We start from the raw sequence: 21,031 nt of genomic DNA, 5'->3' as shown, positions 1-21,031 counted from the left end.
TCGAATTATCTGGGAATTTGGTTTCTTCTATACCTCACAACTGCAAAGGCTCATTCTGTGCCTCTCCTGACATTTTTTTCCTTCTAGAAACTTTGCCAGAAAAACAAACAAACAAACAAACATCAACAACAAAACACTAAAAAACATCAATGTGATGCCCCCTGTAACAAGTTTTTAAAGAGCCACAGGACAAGTTTTTGATAGAAAGCACAAAAGGAAACGAAAACGTATTCTTTAAAAATCAGCATGTTTCCTTTTATTTGAGAATGTTTTGTTCAGCGTAAAGCTCCAAAGAGCTGTTGACAGATGGGTCCCATTTTTATTTTCCCTAGAGACGGTAGTTTTGTTCGAAATCTTCAAGTCAGCTACATCTTAAAAATTGACTTGACCGCAATGGCGGTTTTTCTCAAAATCTCAGAATAACAGAGAAAGTATGAGCCTGAAGGAACTGCCTCAAACTAAACGAGCAGTTGCCGCTGGTGCACGTTCCTCAACTTTAAAGCTGGAAAGACGTCAGGCATAAACCTTTTAACGAGATGCAGAGGCCGGGCACGTCCCGGTGCGGTCAGCATGCAAATTCCGGCGGCTTGCGCTCGGGCGGCCCATCAAACCACGGATCTGGGCCTGTGTTACAAGTCCGTAAGCTGAAGCTCCGGACAGGTGAGGGAAAGTCTCGGAACAGGGCCTGGGGCCCCACGTTGAAAGCCAAGTTTGCTGCGAACCACATCACAGGAAGCCCTGAACCACGTGGAGGGCAGGGCCAAGTACACGCAACCCACAGCACCAGGGTCTGGAGGACCCAATGACAGCTCAAGGGCAGGAAGAAGAGGCTGAGAAGCTGGGGCAGGGAGTCCCAGAGACGTATACGTTTTACTGTCAAAGGTGTGTGAGTAGTGACATCCTTCAAAGCCTCACAGCCTCCTTTCCCCTTCATTTAGGAGAAGATAAGCTACGTTGGATGAAAACTAGTTCAGGCAGCCTTTGAAGGCTCAGCCCTTGCTCTGATCTATTTTCACAAGACAAAATGTGGACCAGGAAGCTTTTTATCAATGTGAGTGGCAATAAATAGTGCTTATTATAGTCTAAAGACAGAGCTTAAGATTAATATCTAAAATCCAATCTTATTTTTTAATTTGCCCATAATTACATTGTTAAAATTACATCTTTTTTTTTAAGATTTTATTTATTTATTTGACAGAGAGAGATATCACAAGTAGGCAAAGAGGCAGGCAGACAGAGAGAGGAGGAAGCAGAGCAGAGAGCCCCATGCGGGGCTTGATCCCAGGACCCTGGGATCATGACCTGAGCTGAAGGCAGAGGCTTTAACCCACTGAGCCACCTAGGCGCCCCTAAAATTACATCTTTAAAAAAAAATCTAGAAACCTCCCAGAAAGCTACTAATGGACCCTGTTTCAGAAAAAATTTAAAGTCATCCCCAGGAAATCTGCCTCCACATATTCATGTTCTTGCAAGATCCCTGAGAGTAAGTGGGACGTGTGACTCGCTTCTACCAACAGAACACAGCAAAAGTGACAAGATATGAGTGACTGCATGATTATATCACACAAGACTTCAATACCCGCCTTCTGCAGTTCTTTCTCCCTGGCTGGCTTTGAGAAAGCCAACAGCCACGCTGGAGGAGTCCGCATGAGAGGAGCTGTGGGAAGCCTCTAGCAGGAAAATGAAGCCCTCAGTCCTGCACCCACAAGAAAAAATGAATTCTGCCAAGGGAATCTAGAGCCAAGTACTTCCCCAGTCAAGCCTTCAGATGAAACCCCAACCCCAGGCAATTGCCCATGACTGCAGCATTTTGGAGAATCCAGCTAAGTCATGTCCAGACTCCAGACCCACAACAATAGTGACATCATAAATGTTGTGTTCTTTTAATTCACTAAGTTGGTTAATATATTAATAGATAAGTCATAGGATGCTTGGGTGACTCAGTTGGCTAAGTATCTGCCTTCAGCTCAGGTCATGATCTTGGGGTCCTGGGATTGAGCCCAGGCATTAGGGTCTCTGCTGAACAGGAAGCCTGCTTCTCACTCTGCCTCTGACCCTCCCCCTGCTTGTGCACTCATTCTCTCTCTGTCTCTCTGTCTCAAATAAATAAATAAAATCTTGAAAAAAATAGATAAATCATACAGATCATTAAAACTCAAGCTGTTTATAAAGAGTGACTCAACTAATTTAAGATATGTTTATATAATCATTTATTCAATTGAACTTGTCTATTATAAACTATAATTATATATCTTAAATACCCAATTTTAATAAGACTACGTTTAACTACAACACAAATCAAGCATTGCAGAGAGCTCATTTGCATTTTCCGTTCACTACTCTGGGGTTCTCCAGATAGCGAGGCTTTAATCAGGTAAGAGAAAGGTCACACGGGATCAAAACTTCATTTGATCATTGGTTACGAACCACAGATAGTTCAGCCTTTAAGTGACCTATAATTATTATGAAGTGTCCCATTAAATACTGTCTAATCTTATTTTCAAAATTCTGATAGATTATATAAATCACCCCAAGAACATTCTGATTTTGACACCAGCAACAGAATAAATGAAACACCTGGGAGTTTGTGGTTGCTGTTGTTTTGAGAGAGAGAGAAAGAGAGCATGGAGAGGCAGAGGGAGAGGGAGAGAGGGAATCCCAAACAGGCTCGACTCTGGGTCAACCTCACCACCCTGAGATCGTGACCAGGGCCAAAATCAAAATCAAGAGTCGGATGCTTAACCGACTGAGCCACCCGACCACCCCAAGCAGGCGGATTTTGGAACAGGCATGAGCAACATATTGCTAAATTGTATGATGTCAGCAGCTCATGGATGAGAATAACTGTCCACAAACTCAAATACATGCAGGTTAATAAAACCATGAATGGAGACATTTGTATTTTACATAGAACAAAGCCGTTTATGTGTAAGCAAACATCTCACTATACCACCATATCCTGCAGATTAAATATACTCCAGACCATGAGACAGGAGGTAAATGTACTAGTCAATTAGCACCCGCATAACAAAGCACCAAGGACTGGGGAGCTTAAACAACAGGAATTTATTTTCTTACAATTCTGGAGGTTGGAAATCCAAGATCAAAGGGTCAGCTGATTAAGCCCCTGGTCAGAGTGCTCTTCCTGACTTACAGAGGGCCACCTTCTTGCTGTGTCCCCACATGACGGCAGGAGAAAAGCAAGCTCTCTAGGGCCTCTTCTGATAAAGCCACTAGCCCATCAGGAGGGGCTCTAACCCTAATCACCCAGAGGCCCCATCTCCAAACATCAGCACATCAGGAGGTAGGACTTCAACATCTAAATTTTGGGAAGATACTATCCATAACAATACATATCAAACTATTTCTTAAAGGCATAATTGTGAGTTAATCTAAACATGATTGGTATGTTTAAATAAATGACGGTCTTCAGTTAAAAATGCGTGTAATAAAACACACTATGCTAAACACCCAAGGAGGGAAATTTTGCTACGTATACAGAGCAGAATGTTTTCAATCACGTCTTCATTTTGGGGGGAAGGGGAGGAAAATGTTTTCCTCATCTTGACATGTTTATCAATTTGAAACAGAACCAAATGTTCCCAGTTTATATTTTCTAGCTCCTAGAAATTATAGAATTCTTTGTTTCCTAAAATTCATTCCTCTCATGTCACTGAATATAAGCAAATGAAAATAAATATAGCTAAGCCTGGAACAACACGGGGTTAGGGGTGCTGATCCCACTCCAATCCCAAAAGCACCCCTGAAAATCCATGTATAATTTTTGACCCCCAAACACTTAACTACTAATACCCTACTACTGACAGCCTGATCAAGAACATGAACAGTCAATACATTTGGTGTGGTGTACGCATTACATACTGTAGTCTTAACATAAAGTAAGCTAGAGAAAAGAAAATGTCCCTGGGAAAACCACAAGGAAGAGAAAATACATTTACAGTACTGTTCTGTAAAAAAAAAAAAAAAAAAATCTGCATGTAAGTCAGTCCTCTTAGCTCAAACCCATACTGTTCAAGGGCCAACTGTACTACACTCAAGCCTTCTATTCCCCTAATGATAAGACACTGACAAGGCTTTGTAATTGTGTTCAGAAACATTTTAGCTTATTTATTGCTTTAAGACTTAAATATGGTTGTTTTTTTTACTGTCTATTTTGCCATTCTCATAAAGAGTAGCTACCTATGATTCCTTTTATTGACTGTTTTCAATTCCTCTGAACCCACTGAAAAAGCAGCACATGGCTTCTTTTTGGACCTAACCCCAAAGATGGCTAAGAAACCTGAATAGACAGTCTCACTGTAATTTACACCATTCACGGAAATGCTTATTTCTTTCGTCATGGGTTTCTCTCATCTATACCATGCATTTAGCATAGCAATTACCTAGCACAGAAATGATATTTAAGGATTATGGAACTACTTGGAAAAAGTGGGACGATCTCAACTACTGACGGGAAGGTTGAACCTAGAAACTGTTTCAAACTATCATTGTCCTTCAGGATCACATAGAGAATGCTCACTAGATCTTCCGGAGTGTCCCAGAGGTGTGAGAGAAACAAAGGTATCACTTAGAGCAAAGCAAATGTAAGGACCAAGCCCCCACTTAGCTGTCACTGAGAACATCTAGAACAGTAGCCACGTGGAAACCTCAGTTTAGCCCTGGTGTGACTAATGGCCCAGGGAAAGCAAGATCCTTAATTGGAAACTGAAAATGTAATTCTTGGGGCACCTGGGTGGCTCAGTCGGTTAAGCATGTGCCTTCGGCTGAGGTCACAATTTCGGGCTCGTGGGATCAAGCCCCACATCGGGCTCCCTGTTCAACAGGGAGTCTGCTTCTCTCTCTCTCCCTGTGCCTCCCCCTGCCCCCACTCGTGTGTTCTCTCTCTGCTTTTTCTCTCAAATACATAAATAAATAATCTTTAAAAAATTTTAAAAAGTGCTTTCTTGCTGCCAAGTAATGGTGGACCCCACGGTACAAAGGCATGGAGAAGGCCAGTTTGCCCAGCAAACCTCCGTAGTCATCTGCTTTTTGCAGAAATGTCCAGAAATGGCACCACAATATCACCCTATCATGCCAGGCTGCCTCCCTTCCCTGAAAAACACACCTTCAGGAAGCATGATGGGTACAACCCCCTAAGGGCAAGACTGTCCACTGTAGGCAAAATGAGAGTATCCTTTTGGTGGTGTAGATCTCACAGTCTGCCAAGCAGAAGGCAGGCAACCCAATGGATTTTTTATAATCTACAAAAAAATTAAGTGTAGTCTAAATAATCTAGTGTGTTTACACACACACACACACACACACACACTCACGCACATGTAGTACCCAAATGTTTGCCATTTGCCACTCTGTGTGGCTAGAAAATGACTTCCCCTCCAGCCTATAATCTCCAAATTAGACTTTCTAACCAGGAAACCAAAGACCAAAAACATACTGGGACTGTGACACCATAAAAGTTAAACACACACACACACACACACACACATTTTTATCCTTCCTTCACATATTCTAGTGCTAGGATGATCCCGCTGCTGCAGACAACCCAGGCTTCCAGAGTAAGGGCTGCGGAGACCAACTTCACCTTCCTCCCTCCCCCTCCCTTCCCCTGCTCCAGTGCTGGAAGCATCTGTATCGCAGGCCTCACCACTAAGGGATGCTCAACCGTCCCAGAAATAAGGATGCCCCTTAACCTCTGAGCTCCTACAAAGGCTCAGACTGTGGGCAACTCTCAAGTTTTTCTAAACAAGACAGTCTTATTTGGGAAAGACATGGCCTGGAAAAAAATAACAAACAAGAGAAAGGATCTCAAAGATGAAGCAAGGCTTCTGACAAAACCAACACCAAAAGCTCCTTGAAACAAGGAGAAGGAGGGAGATCTAGTGATAAACTGCTTTCAAAAGACTTCCTTTATTTACATAAAAAAGGAAAGCAAAGCACTCAGAAACTTAGGGCATTGCCTAAATAGTAAAGGTTCTCAACAGCCCACTGGAAGAAGGGCTGGGGTCAGCTATATTTTCAGCAACAAAGCAGGATTTTCCTAGCAAGTCAGTCTGTTTGCTTTTTCTAAATTTAGTCCATTGTGATTGTTCTGGAAAAAAACTGAGCCGCTACAAAAATAAAGCATCCAGAATGTAGACCATAAAAAAATAAATAAATAAATTTAAAAAAATAAATAAATAAAAACCCTGGGGCTAAAAACGGATACTCTCATTTTGCCTGCAAAATTATATGTTCAGCAGGTGCCCGTAGCTGCCAAGGGCTCAGCTGCCAACGCGGCCTTCCTCTGTCCCAAAGCAGCTCGCTCTCCTCCACCCGAGCTGGGCCTTACGAAAGGGCGAGGCCCATTTAATATTCAGGCAGTGGACGCCGAGCCCACCAGGGCTGCTCCAGACCCACGGGTGTAACAGCCAAAGCCAGGCGGAGCGCATGCCCCGCACAGCTCTCTTTGGGAAAAGCGCGGCCCCTCCTCCCCGAGGGAGTTCTCCCTGCGTTTATTCTGCGACGTTGTTTTATGTGGTTGTAACTAGTGGGTAAGCTGTACACTGAAGGGAAAATCCATCCGGGCATTTTACAATTAGGGATGCTACAGCAGGTTTTATCGACTCGGGCAGCACCGACATGCGGGGCCAGCTAATCCTCGGCTGGGGGAGCTGCTTCTGCTCCTGTCGCGGATCAGCCGCCCCGTCCCTCGTCTGCAAGCCAGGAACAGCCAGCACGGCCCCCCAACTTATGAAAACAAAAGTAAATTTAGAGATTGCCAGATGTCTGCCGGGGAGCAAAAGTGCCCCTGGTTGAGAGTCCCTGTCCTAGATCCGTACAATGGGGTCCCGTTGGCTCTCCAGGCGTTGAAAAGGACAGGGCGGGTCTACGCGAGGCCCTGGGTGCCCTGTGAGATGAAGAGTTCCAGGAAAAGCAGCAGGGGCCAGAACACCTAAGCCCCATTTCCTACAGAGTCTGCGGACCCGTGCACGTCCCCAACCACCTAGAGAAAGCTCTGGAAGGACACCCAAGACACTGTATCGTGCCGGCCTCCAAAGAGTGGTATTATTTATATTTTACTGTTTTGCCTTGCTTGCTGCACTCGTGGACTCCTTGTCAACCGTCTTCAAAATTATTTTAATAACTTCTCGTCTTTTTAGAAGGCTAGCATTAGATGAGTGTTCAAAAAAAAGAAGAAGAAGAAGAAAAAAAACGAGGGTTCTTTTCTTTATTTTATTCTACGGTCACTTCGGAGTTCCGATGGGACTCTCCAATCTACGGGAACGCAAAGCCTCAGGAGGGGAGCCGGACACGAGGACTCAGGCTGTCGGGCTGACAGCAGCCTGGGTCGGGCCTGGCGTGAAGCCTGGTCCTGCTTACCTTGGGTGGAACTCGGGAGAAAAGGGGGGGGGGGGCCTCAGTGCCCAGGAATGACTGCCTGCTGTGGGGTCATCTTAGCCTTGAAACACAGTGTTAGCACAACAGACTCAGGCCTAGCTCGGAACAGATCCCGGCGACAAGTGCTAACGGTGGTTCCACGCTCATCCGCAACCAGTTTGCTAGATGGCGTCTGTGTGTAGGGGGCCGGGAGCCACACGGCACGTGTCTCCCGTAGTCTCCAGAAACCTGCCATTGCACTGTTAGTCTCAGGATCGCCAGACCCATCACCCGGCCGCGCTCTGAAGCTTCGTGACGTGAGGTCATTGGGTTCTGGGTTCTGGCTCCCCATCAGAATCGCTAAAGAAGCATCAAAACGCGGGGTCCCAGGCTCCTCGCTGAATCGCTGAATCAGAATCCCTAGGCCGGGGCCTCAGAGTCTCGGTTTTCACAAGTCACGAGCTTCCTATGAAACCTCTGTTTATTTGTGAATTTCTTTGATTTGGGGGTCAGAATCTTATATAAAATACAGTGACTTTCCCAAGAGCTAAAATCTAAGGATTTTCCCAGAAGTCTCCATGGTTCAATCTCAAAACAGTTGGGACACATTCACTGGTCACAAAAGGGGTGTTTCAGTCACCCACTATGTGCCAAGATATACTTCTTGTACAACATCACCGACCAGGGCTGCTGCCGTGTACGTATTTAATTACGTTACACCACGTGGGGTCTTTGGCAGAAGCACTCACCATTGCCTAGAGTGCCAAGGTGAACAGGTTCTAGAAGCATCAAGGAGAGTGTGTGACTACTGGGTATTTACCCTGAAGATACAAATGTACTGATCTGAAGGGGCACCTGCACCCCAGTGTTCATAGCAGCAATGTCCACAACAGCCAAACTCGGGAAAGAACCCAGATGTCCATCAGCAGATAAATGGATAAAGAACATGTGATATATATATATATATATATATATATATATATATATATATGGGATACTATGCAGCCATTAAAAAAACCCCAAATCTTGCCATTTGCAATGATGTGGCTGGAACTAGAGGGTCTTATGCTAAGCAAAATAACTCAATCAGAGAAAGACAATTATCATATGATCTCACTGATATGAGGAATTTGAGAAGCAAGAGAGGATCATAAGGGAGGGAAAAATGAAATGAGATGAAACCAGAGAGGGAGACAAACCATAAGAGACTCTTAATCTCAGGAAACAGCTGAGGGTTGCTGGGGGGTGGGGGGAAAGGGATGGGGTGACCGGGTGAGGGACGCTGGGGAGGGTGTGTGCCATGGTGAGTGCTGCGAAACGTGTAAGACTGATGAATCACACACCTGTACCCTGAAACAAACAACACATTATAAATTCAAAAATAAAATAAAATAAAAATTTAAAGAAAGAAGAAAGGTGTGCAAGACAGTGGAATGGGAAGGCAAACAGAAGACAGCTTGAGGGAGAGCTTGGTGTGGCTTCAAGGCAGGGGGCCCTTAGGGGAATTCAGGGAGGAAGAGACAGGACAAAGGGACACCAGACTATTGATCAAGAAGCCCTTACTTCTCCCCAATTCTTGGCTAAACTGGAGGCCCACTTCTTCCAGATCTAGGCCCTTTACTTAGAGCATTTATTTTAGAAAAACTTACCATTGCAAACTCCTTCTCCGGCCCTTCAAGATGTACATCTTTTTCCCTGCCTTTGCCAGTTTTAAAACCCAGGACTGGTTTTCTCAAGGACCTGGGAGCCATGGCTGTGAAATCAATCGTCAAGGAAGAGGGCGCAGCTGTCTCCCAGTCGCGGTGGAAGGGAGCAGCCTACCTTTGATAAGTGCTAGTTCCCAAACACAGCTGGCCCAGCCCCACGGACCAACCTCCCCCCACATCCTTCGCTACCTTCCCACGAGCTCACCCCGGAGCCTCAAAGCACTCCCACTTTTTGTCTGGGTGGAATGGAGTTCAGTCTCCCTTCTGACCCCTACTGCAACAGTCCTGACCCCTACAGTCTTACTTAACTCTTCACCTTCCCCAGGGCTGTTTTCCCTTGACATTCTCGAAAGCACTTTCATGTAAGAAATGTCTGTTTCTTACTTTATCTCAAGGGCGATGGGAAACAAGTGAGGTCTGAGAGCTTGGGACCTGAGTGGCTGGGTACAGAGTAAATTTAACCTGGTTACCAGGAGATCATTTGGAGACAGATTAACCCAGTAGGAGTGAGAGCAGCCAGCGAAGGAACTTGGCCTCGGGCTTATCAATGTGGTTAAAGAGCATGGAAAAGAAGGTCTAGAATATTTGGAGGCTGAGGGCATTTACGAGAGGATTTGGCAGCCAACTATCAGAGACCGGCGTGAAAGAAAGGGCAGCATTTAGAACGACTCTGAGCCTTCTAGTTCGGGAAAGTAGGTAAACGTATTTATAGAGAAAGATAAGGAAATCCAATTACCAAAGAGTCATTAAATGAATACAATCTGCTCTTATGGTACGACAAAAGTGCTTATTTTCAATGTTTGTCATAAATATTTCAAAGTTAACGATCTGGGATTGGTCTCACCTGGGGAGCTGGCTGATTCTTCTCGCTCCTCCTCTTCCCACTCAGCATTAAATAATTGGCATCCACCCCCAACAAGCATTTCTAAAATACTCCTCAAAGTCACTGCCAGGAGGGAGACTGTGTTTTCAGATCAGTGTGTCTTGGATTTTATCACACGAGTGGGCAGATGCGAGGGCCAAGGAGAAGGTTTGGCAGACACAGTGCCAGTGAGAGTTTCATTATCCTTAGGGAGCACCAAAGACAAGAAAGCGGGCAAAGGCATCCTCATCAGCCACAGGCCCTTTCCTTCTGCAGATGCACAGGTCCAGACCTTACATCTCCCGAGGCACATATCCAAGAGGCCCTGGAGGCCAGAACAGGGCAGTGAGCGGCAAGAACTGTTGTGAGACCCCGTGAGCATTTCACCTGTTCCCAGATGCTGACTTGAGACCCCGTGAGCATTCACCTGTTCCCAGAGGCTGACTTGAGACCCCGTGAGCATTCACCTGTTCCCAGATGCTGACTTGAGACCCCGTGAGCATTCACCTGATCCCAGATGCTGACTTGGGGTACTTCCCGCTTCCACGGGTGGGAGCTTTAGGGCCCCGCCCCAGCGATGCCCCCAGCTCTTTGCTTGGCCATGCAATTTCTGCACAATTTACAGCTAGCAAAGTGGGCACATGGGGGAAACGTTTGTCTCCTGGTGCAGAGTGGAGGGCTGGGAGCATGGGTGGCTTTCCCCCTCGACAGAATTTGGTAAACAAGCGCCAGAAGCCTCTAAGCCAGAGTCAAGCCACGGCAGGTAAGCGGCGGCTCTGTGCCTGGAGGTGGCAGCCAAGGTGGGCGGTGCCGTCCAGGCAGGCCTGAGCCCGATCGGCCCAGCGTGGGTCTGGCTTCACGCCCACGGGGGGCTGGTTCCTCGCGCGGAATGACTAAATGCTACAAATAGGAGAACAGTGCCGAGGAAGGTTTTACACGTTTATTAGTAATAACAGCATTCAGGACACTCTGACTTCAAAGCCTTTTTGCTAACAAAGTCCAGCTAATCCTAACAGCACCCTGGTAAGCAAAGAAGCATCGTGAGCCCCGTCTGATGGGACAGCAGCGAGGTAAGACGCTTTGCTCGGGGCTATGGGAAGCTCAGGGTTACTCACGTCTCTGGAACCACCCAGCCCAGATTGGGAGCCGCAGGCTGCCCCTCGCCCCGCTGACTCATGCTGTTACTAAAACCGTAGGGAGAGTCCGCTAAGGAGTCTTTCATTACTCAGAATGAAACTTGTGATTAGATTTTATTTAAAATAAAGGAGTGGACATTGTTTTCTGCTGTCGCTTTAATAACAGTAAATGACAGTAATTCTGTCAAATTAGAACTGTCTGACTTGAGATGCTGGCTGACCTTTCCACTCTCAGAACCAAGACTATGATTTGGAGGAAACTCATCCAGAGTTGGGGCAACTTCCCCAGGCCTCCTGTCTCTCCCGGTCTACTGATTTCCATGGCAACCAGAAAGTTCAGCGATGGGTACCAAACATTCCTTTGGATTCCTTAAATCTTCCTTTAAATAAATTACAGTATTTTTCACAAGATGTATTTACTGAAACACATTTAGGGAAATACGAAAAGGTACGAAGAAGATGACACGAGTGATCTCTCCACAGTGGATACAAGTGCTTTCTGGGAGCATCTGGAAGTATGCTTGACCTGTGAATTTTTACGCAAACAAATACGTTTCTATTAGGTCAATATGGGGTCACTCTACCTAGTTTTACCCAATTACACCAAATCCACAGTTCACACCCCTAACTCCGTAGGAAGGGTGATGTGGGTGCTTGCGGACAGACCAGTGATGCGGTCTGAAAGCAACTAGGCTGATTTCTTGATTCCAACAAGACTGCATGTATGGGTCTTTCGGAGGCACTGCCCAGCTGGGTGCCTGGGGCGAGAGCTGGCCAAGGGGAGGCCGCGCAGAGATGGGACAAATTTCCCCTGCTCCGCGTGGGACAGCTACCTCCCAAGTCTCTGCATCAGCGAGTGAATGAGGGAGGGAGGGGAGAACAGTGTGCCCCCTACCCAAGTCCATAACCACCAGAACGCCTGGCAACGCTTCAGTCCCGAAGTAAGAACAGGAACGCTTGAGAACTAGCCATGACTTTGCGAAATTCCAAAAGATGGTTGACAAAGTAACAGGTCTTTGGGTCGGTGAGAATAATAAGCAAGAGAGAGATTTTTGTAAATATCTAGAACATGCACCATAACTCAATTTTATTAGTCATTGTGTAATATTCAATAACTGTTGCTATTAACCATTTTCTCAGTTAGTCTGATCTGTTGCCTTGGCAAAGAGTCATTAAATACTTACCTGAGGGATATAGTTACAAGCAACTCACTCACTCAAAATTAAATGCTCTGTGATACATTTTTACATCCAATTTTGCTTGAAGGAAGAAGGCAGAAAAGTTGGAAAAAAGTAACAACGTGCTACTCTTAGTAAAATGATGAGAAGCTCTTGATCGTATAAGACCTATGATGAAATTAATTAAAAACAGAGCTGTACATGTTTAATTAAAAAATAAAAAAGCTATCAACTCATTGCTTTTTTCTGTCCAAGTACATACAGCCCGTCATATGCTTTCTAAAGGCATCTGTCCCTTGGCAAATCTTCCTCCCACTTTTTCTCTAAAAGCTTGGCAGCATTTGGTTGTGTTTTTTGCTTTTTGTTTTTCTTCTATCTGCCTCTTGACACGTTTGAGCATAGAAAAGATAACCTCCAGTGCTCCAGAAGAGGCTTGCTTTCATTCTTGTTCTCCTACGGCACCCCCGGATAGCACGATGTGGCTTTGGAAATCAATTCTGCGCTGTGCAAAGAAGGTATGAAATGAAAAGTTCCTGCCCTGCGTTCAGGGAAGAAGGTGAGTTCTATCACAGCTGTACTGCATTTTTCCCTGTATTGTTGGAAAGGCCCAGAAATCATGCCCAGCACAATCTGGGGCAACAGCCAAAGGAATTGACTAAAACAGCAGATCGCTGAGGGAGGAGGAGAGGCTTGGAGGTGGGATGGGGGAAAGCAGCAAAACAAGCAAACTAATGAACAAAGATAATGATACACACAATAATGCACAAGAATTTTTGGTAACTTACATGAATGTGCTTAATGGTTCACAGGTCTTTTTACCTTCACTGGGTAATCTGCACATACTCATTGCAGAAAACGTATAAAAATTAAAAAAAAATTCATAATCTGATCACCCAGAGATGATCACCATTATCACTTTCATGCATTTCTTTCTGGTTTATATATATTATATATTATATATAATACACAAATTTCTATACAACTGATTTTTACTGGATAAGACACATGTCCATGCACACAGTGAAATCTGGGAAACACAAGATTGTTGACAACTGCATAATACTCATGTTATTTAGACAGCATCATTCATTCGTGTCCTTTCTGCTGAGCTGCTGTTCACTTCTTTACGTTTCTTCCTATTTCCAGAATTAACAAGGAGATAAAAGTCAACAGGGAAAATACTACCAGGTCACCTAGTCGTGAATGATTTAAAATAACAATAAACAGAACCTAAAAAAAAAACCCAAACTATTTGTATGTAACAGTTTTGCCAGTGAGTTACACAGCTTTCATTAATACAACCTACCGGCTGAATATGAAAATCAGAATGAGGACTCGTAAAGGACCAGTAGACCCAGTGAGAACCAGTAAAACATAAGAGGGCCATGTCCTGGGTTCAGACTCTCCAAGGACAGACTCTAGTGGACCACACTGCCCAAGATCAAGTAGTTAGCCAAGAAAGGGAGCAGGCAGGGCATCAAAATTTGACCCTGGGGGCGCCTGGGTGGCTCAGCGGGTTAAAGCCTCTGCATTCGGCTCAGGTCATGATCCCAAGGTCCTGGGATCGAGCCCCACATCGGGCTCTCTGCTCAGCGGGGAGCCTGCTTCCTCCTCTCTCTCTGACTGCCTCTCTGCCTACTTGTGATCTCTGCCTGTCAAATAAATAAATAAAATCTCTAAAAAAAAAAAAATTTTTGACCCTGAAATTTTGGCCAAACCCATGGTGCAGAACATGAACTAAGGGAGAAGGGAGAACAGAGAACAAGACGGAAGGCGGGGAGAGCATGAGAGGGCGGACAAAGCCGGCCAGGGAGATGGGGTGCACGGCACATACAGCCAGCTCAGGGTGCCCACTGAAAGCCCAGCCTGGCCAGCCGGCATGGGGTGAGGTCATGAACATCTGCCCACCGGTCCCAGGGACTCAACAGCCAGGGAGTAGAGAAGCAACATGTTCTCATGGCCTGAGAGCAAGAGGTCAGATGTAGAGGGCAGGAGTCCAGATGCTGGAAGCTAGAACAGCAGAGTCAGGGATCCGTGATCAAAAGACAGAGTGACAAGCCCATCAGTGACACCACAGAACCCAAAGGAGCTGGTGAAAAGCACACTCATCACCCTCCTTCCACGTGACACAGCGACCGTTAAGTTATGCAGCAGGCATCACATACGCCATTGACAACTGCCCTCCAAGAAATAAAAATAATATGCCAAAACATTTAAATACTGGAAAAATCATGAGAGATAAAGCAGGTATGAATAAAAAGCTGTGATTGTTGAGAGAAGGAAGCGCCGTCCAGTGAGAATTCCGGCTCCTCAAGGTTGACTCCCAGAAGATCAGGTGCTGTGAACAGAGGTGACTTTGCACTAAGTCGGAGATTCTGGATTTAGGCCACTCCGGCCCATCAGGCTGAGGCCAAGCTAGAAGGTGACACAACAGCAGGGCTGAGCCCACAGGCAAGGTCAAACCAAAATGTCCGCCCATAAAGAAGTTCAGGGGCGAGAGCCAGACCCACGGGGTCACGGGCTGCGGCAGACACGAATCAAAGACAAGGACGGACCTGCCCACCAGGAAACACGAGTCAGATGCGGGAGTGTTAGCCAAGTCCGAGAAGCACATTAACTTTTTATTTTTAAGGACATTCTGGTATTTCATCTGAAAGCGCCTCTGTTTAAAAGAATTCTCCACTATGGCCAACTAATCTTCGACAAAGCAGGAAAGAATGTCCAATGGAAAAAAGACAGCCTCTTCAATAAATGGTGTTGGGAAAACTGGACAGCCACATGCAGAAAAATGAAATTGGACCATTTCTTACACCACACACAAAAATAGACTCAAAATGGATGAAAGACCTCAATGTGAGAAAGGAATCCATCAAAATCCTTGAGGAGAACACAGGCAGCAACCTCTTCGACCTCTGCCGCAGCAACATCTTCCTAGGAACAACGCCAAAGGCAAGGGAAGCAAGGGCAAAAATGAACTATTGGGACTTCATCAAGATCAAAAGCTTTTGCACAGCAAAGGAAACAGTTAACAAAACCAAAAGACAACTGACAGAATGGGAGAAGAGATTTGCAAATGACATATCAGATAAAAGATTAGTGTCCAAAATCTATAAAGAACTTAGCAAACTCAACACCCAAAGAACAAATAATCCAATCAAGAAATAGACAGAGGACATGAACAGACATTTCTGCAAAGAAGACATCCAGATGGTCAACAGACATATGAAAAAGTGCTCCATATCTCTCGGCATCAGGGAAATACAAATCAAAACCACAATCAGATACCACCTCACACCAGTAAGAATGGCTAAAATCAACAAGTCAGGAAATGACAGATGCTGGCGAGGATGCGGAGAAAGGGGAACCCTCCTACCCTGTTGGTGGGAATGCAAGCTGGTGCAACCGCTCTGGAAAACAGCATGGAGGTTCCTCAAAATGTTGAAAATAGAACTGCCCTATGACCCAGCAATTGCACTACTGGGTATTTCCCCTAAAGATACAAACGTAGTGATCCGAAGGGGCACGTGCACCCGAATGTTTATAGCAGCAATGTCCACAATAGCCAAACTATGCAAAGAACCCAGATGTCCATCAACAGATGAATGGATAAAGAAGAGGTGGTATATATACACAATGGAATACTATTCTATGCAGCCATCAAAAGAAATGAAATCTTGCCATTTGCGACAACGTAGATGGAACTAGAGCGTATCATGCTTAGCGAAATAAGTCAAGCAGGGAAAGACAACTATCATATGATCTCCCTGATATGAGGAAGTGGTGATGCAACATGCAGGCTTAAGTGGGTAGGAGAAGAATAAATGAAACAAGATGGGATTGGGAGGGAGACAAACCATAAGTGACTCTTAACCTCACAAAACAAACTGAGGGTTGCTGGGGAGAGGGGTGTTAGGAGAAGGGGGGTGGGGTTATGGACATTGGGGAGGGTATGTGCTATGGTGAGTGCTGTTAAGTGTGTAAACCTGGCGATTCACAGACCTGTACCCCTGGGGATAAAAATATATGTTTATAATAAAAAATTTAAAAAAAAAAAGAATTCTCCACTTACTAAGTAATCAGGAAAGGAATATCCACCATGTGCAAGACACTTTGGAATGCGTCATCTGCTACCTCCAAGTTCACTGGGATCAGCCTTCTAAGTCAGAGCCGTTTGCATCCTCAGGACGGAAGGGCCTGCCTTCCCGTCGTGCTCCATTCTGGCCAGCTCTGCCCAGGCCACTGGGTTTGGAATCACGGCCAGGCTTTCCCTGCTCGGGGCTTTCCCATACTGGAATGCTCCCTCCTTCTTGTGTGGTTTGTGCTTCCTCATTCTCCGCGGTTACTTGAAACATCACCTCCTCAGAGGGGACCTTGTGCACAGCCCCGGCACCATCTTCCCCACACACATGGGCTCCACAGCCCTTATCTCAAGGTTAAGGATATATTCAAGCTTCATTTCCTTATTTGTTTCCCATTTCCCCAACTAGGCTTTAAAAAAGAAAGGGACACACGCATCTCCCTCATCAAGACATCCCCAGTGTCTGTCTCATAGCCGACTCCCTGTGAACCCGTCCTCCAGGAAAACATCTCAGACCATGACACACACACACACACACAATGCATTTTGATGAAAAATGCAGGTTTCAAAATAACATTTCTTTGAAAAAAATAAACCACATTTCTTTTCTATTTCATGATACTCAAAAATTGTTTTAGAAGTATGCAAGAAATAATTCACCTGCACAGTATCAAATGATTTTATTCAGATTCTAACATGTCCTGAGCAAAAAAGTAACGAAGAACCCAAAAATAGAAAATGGGGTTAATCTGACCATTACTGGATTATTTTATTTTGTTTTTTGTTTGTCTGGAAGATCTTCCATAGCAAGATAAAGGGTCTCATTGATATTTATGTCATCGGTGCCCTGCAAAGCGCCTGGCAATTAAGAGGACCTCATTTAACGTGTGTTCAATTAGAATATTTTTTTTTAATTTTAAACTAATACATGAGAGCTGTGATTAAAAGTATAGGATTATAGGAAGTGAAAAAGACTTTCCTTCCATCCCCTAAAATGATTCATTTTACAGAGGTAGCCGATAAGGACAAGTTGATATATATTCTTTGATTTTTTTTTCTATGCATTTTTTACCAAAAACTCACACACCAAGGGACACAGATGCTGCTTCTGTGCACCTAGTATACTGTAGATATGTTTATAGGTCTTCAAATGTAGATATACTCCCTTATTTTTTTTAAGATTTTTTAAAATTTTATTTATTTGACAGAGAGAGAGATCACAAATAGGCACAAAGGCAGGCAGAGAGAGGGGGAAGCAGGCTCTCTGCTGAGCAGAGAGCCCGATGCGGGGCTCGATCCCAGGATCCCGAGATCATGACCTGAGCCGAAACCAGAGGCTTAACCCACTGAGCCACCCAGGCGCCCCTGCTCCCTTACTTCTAAAGGCCATGTGCTACTGCACATTTTATTTCACCACATCCCTTCCTGTGGGCACTTAGGTTTTTTCCACTATTAAAAATAAGAAAGCAATGAACATCATCTACGATTGCCCAGTTAGGGAGGCATAAACACAGGATCGATTCCTAGAAGTAGAGCCACCAGGTTCCGTGATGAACTTAAGCCACCCAATGGCTGTTATATTCACATAAACCCTTGCACACACTGGGGATATCTTTTTTTTCTTTTTTTTTTAAATCTTTGCCAATGTGACAGGTGAAAATCCGCTGACAGTTCAAATTGCGTTAACGGTGGGGGTACCTGGGCGGCACAGCCCTTAAGTGTCTGACTCATAGACTTGGCTCAGATCTGTTCCTGGGGGTCGTGAGACTGAGCCCCGCGTGGGGCTCTGCGCTCAGCGTGGGGTCGGCCTGCGACTCTCTCCCTCTGCCCCTCCGCTCACGCTCGCTCTCTCTGAAACAGATCAGTAAATCTTCAAAAAAATCACCTTCCTCATGAGTGAGGCTAAACGGCTTTTCCCAGCGTTAGCTGCCTTCTGCTGTTCTTCCTAAGTCAGGAAGACCCTCAGAAGCATCCGGGCCGAGCACGACGCTGCGCGCCCGAGCGGGAGGCTGGGAGGCGCCGAGCCCGCGAGCAGGACGCCCGGGGCCGCGTGCAGGACGCCCGGGGCCGCGTGCAGGACGCCCGGGGCCGCGAGCAGGACGCCCGGGCCCGCGTCCAGGCACACCCAGCCCGGACCGCCCAGACCTCCGCCTCTCCGGCCGATCCGGCCCAGCTCCTCCCCAACCGTAGACCCAGGCTGCTGCACCACGGGCTTCCCTCCTCTGTAATGCGCGGCTGTCGTCTCAGCGGCCATCGCCCTCCGCTCTTCGCCACCGCAGCTTTAACAGACCAAGGAACAATGCGGGCATCAGGAGAAGACGCAGCGTCTCCTCCGAGCCGTGCGAGGTGCGGGCGGCGCGGGCGGCACGGAGCCGAGGGAGCGGGACAGGCTCAGGGGTAGCGGCCGCCTCTGCCGCGGGGCGCGGTGAGAGCGGCACACGGGCCCCCATTCCTGAGCCTCGAGCCGCCCCGCGCCGATGCGGGGCACCGGGGACCCGCGGCACCGGGCTCCGCACCTCCGCGCCACGCGGCGCGCGCACGTGCTTGTTGCCGGCAACACGAAGCCACAGCACGGGAGCCATCAGGTCCCTCCTCAAGCCTTACGCCTCCCTGCACAGCAGACCCCCGAACGACAGGAGTAACTGCTCGCTGGCCCCCCTGGGAAGCGCGACGATAATCTCTTCATCCGGAGGCGTCCCCCAGGGGACCCGCAGGGGCGCGAAGAGGGCGCTGCCGACGCAAGGCAATGCGCATGCGCCTCACTCCGCCCCGCCCCGCCCCGCCCGAGGGCTAACGTGGCGCGGCGCAGAGCTGGTCTCCCAAAATACCTCTCGAGTAAAGGAGTGACTGATGTGGCCACCAGGAAGCTCTCAAGAATTGTTCTTTTTTTCCTCTCTCTTAGAATCTGTTTCGACCATGGGTTCCCCACCATAGCGCTACAGACAGTTGGAGTTTGAGAATTCTCTGGGGCAGAGCGGCCATCGCGTGCAGGAGATGCTGCTCGGCGGCGTCCTTGTCCTCTAACCGCGGAGCAGCAGGAGCACACGCCGTCCCAGCAAGCTGTGACAACTACAACCGTATCAGACATTACAAAAGGAGTCCACGCCCCCCCCTTCAGAACGCCGGGTGTGGACTATGGGAAAACAACCAGATATATTTGCTTATTAAAAAAAAAAAATAAATGCAATGCTGATTATTGCTTAATTTTTACTATATTCCCTATTCTAAAGCTCTTTTTGAAAGCTGAGCCAATGATATAAGCTATAAGGTCGCAAAATAAGTCATCAGGGCTATTTACAAGGGATTGGAGAGTATTAACTGCCTGGGGCAAATCCGTCATTAGCTGCTGCTGATCTGGAGGGGGACCCAGCATTAATAATTCAATAAAGGAAAGGCTGCAGGCAATAAAACCTTAGGGTTATTTATTTAGCCAATTAGATTTGGTTTTGGTGGCAACCCTGCTTCTGTGAGTATGAATAAGCCATGTGTATTCTTCAATTAATCAGGGAAATTGTACATCGCAAATCTGTTCCTATTGCTTTGAGTTGCAAGATGTGAGTCTCAAGTGGTCCTCCAGCCTTCGGAGGAGGAGAAACCAGCTCACAAGCAGGGCACACTGATGATGTAACGACCCCTCCCATGAAACAGAGAGTCCAGTGGCAAGGGTGTCAGGTGCATCAGCCCTCCGCACCTTCCTAGCCTTCCATCCTCAATCCAAGGCAAGACAGAATGAATCGCACCGGGGAAAATTTCGACCCGCTGACCCGGGCACAGGCACAGTTCATTACTGTGTAGAGATGAACCATCCTAACCACTAAGAGGCTGAAAAACGTCATATGAGATATACATCTGGTATAATACATGCCAGATGATTCCTGTGTACACTTTGCACGCAGATTTCTGCTTAAACTGTTAGAGACTTTTTCTTTTCTTTTCTTTTCTTGCAAGTCAGTTACAACCAGAGTGTTTCCATTTGTACTGCACATTTCACTTCTTCTTCCCTTTCTCTCTCTCCCTAACCTTTCTTTTGGTTCCACTCATTTGTTTAGAGACCAGACTGAATCACAACAGAGGTGCCTGCAGGCTCTGAGTTTCCAGAAGGTCGGATGTCCACAGAGATCAGGGGCTGGCTCAACGAAAGGCCACAGACAAGGCTCCAATGAGGAGGTGACTTTTTCCACGGACTCGTCTCCCATCTAAACAGAGCACAGCCCTGCACAGCCCCCACCACCCCACACCCCAGTCGGGATCCTAATGCATAGACAACATCTATTTTTCAGCCTCCCTGGGGACAAGGGTCAATCAAATGGCCCTTTTGAAGGCACAAAATAGAAATCACATCTCCAAACCATTCTGTTTCACCGAAATTGAACCAATGGTTCTGTAAACAAAACAGTCTCTGCTCCTCATGAAATTTCACTGACCCTCAAAATTACCTTTGTCAACCCAAACATATTTTTCTCTGGTCCTTGAATATGCTATGGCTGTGATCGCCAAGGCCAGCGGCACACACAGGGAGGTAGAGAGGTCAAGGGCTGTGACCTGAGGCTGAACACAGCTTCACATTCCCCCCACCACGGTCATGGACAGACCCCCGACTCCAGAAGGTCCAGACCATCTTGCCATCTTTTCACATGTGGCACCTGGGAAGAATATCCTTCTAATATCCTAGCAGAAAAGCGGCTTCCTAGAAC

At 46.5% G+C, this 21,031-nt stretch overlaps 1 protein-coding gene and 1 long non-coding RNA gene across 3 annotated transcripts in view; one reads left to right on the top strand and one right to left on the bottom strand.

Moving 5' to 3' along the window:
• SEMA5A (semaphorin 5A) overlaps positions 1–21,031 on the bottom strand; it is a 466,391-nt gene that overhangs the window by 378,117 nt on the left and 67,243 nt on the right. The gene's annotated exons all lie outside the window — the stretch shown is intronic.
• Positions 10,854–19,519, top strand: LOC309861855. Its single transcript, XR_014310248.1, has 2 exons — positions 10,854–11,015; positions 19,240–19,519. It is a non-coding gene; the product is annotated as an uncharacterized lncRNA (long non-coding RNA).

This window comes from Mustela nivalis, assembly GCF_964662115.1.
Source record: "Mustela nivalis genome assembly, chromosome: 3".
NCBI classification, from domain to species: domain Eukaryota; kingdom Metazoa; phylum Chordata; class Mammalia; order Carnivora; family Mustelidae; genus Mustela; species Mustela nivalis.
Note: the sequence above shows the minus strand (reverse complement) of the source record. Positions and strands in the feature narration are given on the sequence as shown.